The following is a 3,727-nucleotide window of genomic DNA, read 5'->3' on the forward strand; positions in this document are numbered from 1 at the left end:
CTAAAGAATAGAACGCACGAACTTCAAAACTGGGCGCTGCGCGTCACTCGCAGCTCGCCGTCCGCCGCTAGGCGCACCACAGGCGCACCCCGCGGCGTTTAAAGAACCGTCCAGATCCATAAGACACGGCGCTGCGAGGAAGTGACTTATGGTGAATTCCGCTCGCAGATCTCGAGCGCTCCAAAAGCGCTCCATTTGGAGCGCGCATATTCCGCTCGCAGATCTGGCTCAAGTTGGTCATCTTCCGCTCGTAGATCTCTGGCAGCGCCCGCTCCACGGAGCGCCCCAAACTCCGCCGAACTTGCTCTGCGGGATTTCACAGATCTCTCCGGAAGTTGACAGAGCGGCCCACGTGATTTCCGTCTAAATCGGCGATGCGCATGCCCGGCGAGGTTGGAGAGATCGGCGGGCCGGTCGGGTCGTGGAGTTGGATTTGTTCGGGTGCGTCGGTTGTTTACTCTGGATTGTGACGGCTCGAACGCTTCTACCTCGCGTAGATCAGGGATAAAAAGCCGGGAATGTGGAGCGTGGAAAATCGTAAGCGCTGACGTCTGTGATTGTGAGAGGAAGAACGACAGAAAATCCGGAGGCAGACGCAAGGTTAGGCCTATTCATTCTGCAGCCAGTGATTGTTTGCCTTTCTACACTGCATTCCGTCGGCGTTTTCCCGTGAAATAAAGCAAGAAGTGGTTAGGCAACGACCGCGCAAGTGATGGTTTCTTACCTTTGTGTTTATTAAAGTCGTACTACAAATCTGAACTCCACCGCTGGCAATCGCTGTCCGTGCCCCGCCGCTTCGAGGCGGCCGAAAGGTATGTGACGGTGCCGAACGCGGACGTCTTCGTTATTTGTGACATGGGCGCCATGGTACGTATAATTTCGCCCGGCCTGTGTCGCGTGTTAATTCTGCAGCTAAGTGGTGACAGTCGTCACTGGTCGTCGGAAAGATCAGCCGGCTGAGTTGTTGGTGGGCTGGTCCAGTTCGAGCAGCGGCCAGTTGTACGGCGGAGGGGGAAGGGGTGGGGAGGAGTTGGGGGAGGTCGCTCCAAAATGCAAGTTTATCTTCCCCTCGTGGATTCGGAGCGGGTCCCACGGAGCGGAATTTTGCCTCCCTCGCGGATTTTGGAAAGCGCTCCAGATCTACGAGTGGAATTCACCATTAGGGTTGCCAGCACCGGTTGCTATGGGAACTGCCGCGCGGCGACCGTTTTCATCGCTCGTGTACCTTCGGGTTAAAAAAGACATTGACAGCTGTCGTTGTGGCTAAACGAGGTCAGTGCAGAACACAGTCGTCTACGCCGCGGCACACCCGGATCGTAGCTACCCGTACATAGGAAACGAGGAACTCTCGACAGCTCGCTTCCCATGCTATAATACTGCAAGAGTTTTGTGAAGTACAAATCAGGTATGATGGTTATCTTCATGTTTACACAGATGGCGCCAAGACTTTTTCTTTTGTTGGCTGCGCTGTGTACTCAGAACACTTCTCTAAAGTTAAGCGACTTATTTCGTTTGCCAGCATTTTTACTGCATAACTCTATGAAGTGTCAATGGCAATAGACTACATTTGACATAAGAAAATAACTAGGGCTGTTCTGTTTGTTGATTCTCAGAGTGTGATTGTTGCAGTTTGCTCTGTTAAAGACACAAAACAAATGCTTGTACAACAAATTCAGAGTAAACTCAACGCTGCTCTACATGACGGTCAAAGCATAATATTTTGTTGGGTACCTAGTCACGTTGGCATAGAGGGCAACGAGAAGGTCGACAGGCTTGCAGGGTCTGTGGGAAACCTTGTCCAATCGTCTTTCTGTTTACCATATCAGAATATAAAGCCTTTAGTAAAGTCATCACTTTTTCGTTGTTGATAGTTGGAATGTGACAGGGAGTGCGAAAACAAGCTCCACGTTACAAAGCCTGTTCTTGGAGCCTGGGAAAGCTCTTGATGCAAGAGTCGTCTTCATGAAACCTTGCTGTGCCGTCTGAGAATCGGGAATTCTTTTATCACTCATAAGTACCTAATCTGGGGGGGGGGGGGGGGGGGAGATCCTACTACTTGTGATCAGTGTGGTGATACTCTTACAATCTTACATATCTTGTGGTCCTGTCCCGCTCTGGAGCCCAAGCATTGTGTTTATTTTTCCGAGTTTTTTCGACAAAAGATCCCGTTTCATCCGGCCCTCCTGCTGGGGGGAATCCCATAGTCCCTTTTAGCAGGGTAATAGACTTTCTTACTAGCATTGGCATTTTATACCAAATATAGCTTTACCAAATCCTAGGTTGCACTTTGGTAAAACCCTCACCAAAGCATGCTGATTGTTACTATCGTTTGGCACAGATGGCCTCGTAGCTCTTGCTCCATTAAACCCCCAAAATCATCATCTCGACAGCTCGGCAGTTAATATGTCGCCGAGCGCGTTGACATCCTAATCCTTCTGGTATCTTTTTTAGTTGTTTACGGGTTCAAAAGAGTGTCGAAGGTTGGAGCAACATAGACGAGGGACGCACGGGCACAGAAAGAGATTTTTTTAGCTAAAACAAATCTCAGTTCAACAATTTTAGTTATTTCGGAACAATATCATCGCTTACTTTTAATTGATTGAATAAAAATAGCAATTGAATTACAGCGAAGGTTACCATCGAAAAAAAAGTAATTAAAGCGTTAAAAAGTTACAGTAAGATGTGATTGATTACAAGTAATTAGTAACCGTAAAGTACCGGGCAAGCGTCCACATAAAACTTCGAGATAATCGCAAACAAATGGGAGATGGACGCTTGTCCGGTCACCGATTTTGCATATAAATGTTTTGTGCGTACTTTCTCAGATCTCGGAAAGTTGGGAATGGCCGCTTAGGGTGGAATGAGCGGGTGCGAGGTATTCTACCGCACGTGTAACTCGTTACGTACAAGTCTGAGGAATACGTGTAGACGTACCGCAGCGAAGGCAATAAAACCCGAGATCATAGCTTTGGCATTTGCTCCTGCTTGACAAGAGTTCGTGCAGCCGAGGTACTTCCTTGAGGACGGACCTGGCGGCAGTAACCTTCGCCGTGGCACATGACAAAGCCGGTCCACATGGTTGCGTGTGTGCGTGTGGTCGACTTCGCCGTAACCGCCTGTAGCCGCTTGCGGCGAGAGAAGAAACTGGCGTCATCTATGGGGTTGTCCTAGAACACTCTAGATTTGCCGAAATCTTACGCGACATTCTATCACCACGTGCTTCAAATGAATCGCGTAGGTTTGATCTTGCAAAAACGGCGAAACCTAGCCGATAGATGGCGCCACTGCGTTGTTCTCTCGCCGTCGGCGGTTACAAGCGCTCTCAAAGCAGTCGAAAGAACACAAATACGTGAGTAAGACTTCAAGGTGAAGCAAAGCATAGGTTAAAGGAAAGTCAGAGTACAGAAAACTGAGCCTGTGCGACCGGCGGTTCACCTGTCCGTGTGCTTTAATTTGGTATTTTATTTCAGATCGCCTCGCTGCCCACAAGCATCTCTACGGAGGGGTTGTGTTTGTTGATTCTATACCAAAAAATTCACTGGGAAAAATCGACAAGCGGAGCTTGAAACGTAGTGCATGATTGTCGTTGTGTTAGGCGTTGGGAGAAGAACAACTGTCCCAAAATAGGGTATGCGGTCTTCAAGAGAACAAATTTACAGCCACAAGGAATAAAGTGGAAAAGAAATTTATAGTTGTATTGGGGATTCTGTAATTTATGTCGGTTCTG

The sequence above is a fragment of the Ixodes scapularis genome, unplaced genomic scaffold (assembly GCF_016920785.2).
Source record: "Ixodes scapularis isolate PalLabHiFi unplaced genomic scaffold, ASM1692078v2 PGA_scaffold2__306_contigs__length_199485367, whole genome shotgun sequence".
Taxonomy (NCBI): domain Eukaryota; kingdom Metazoa; phylum Arthropoda; class Arachnida; order Ixodida; family Ixodidae; genus Ixodes; species Ixodes scapularis.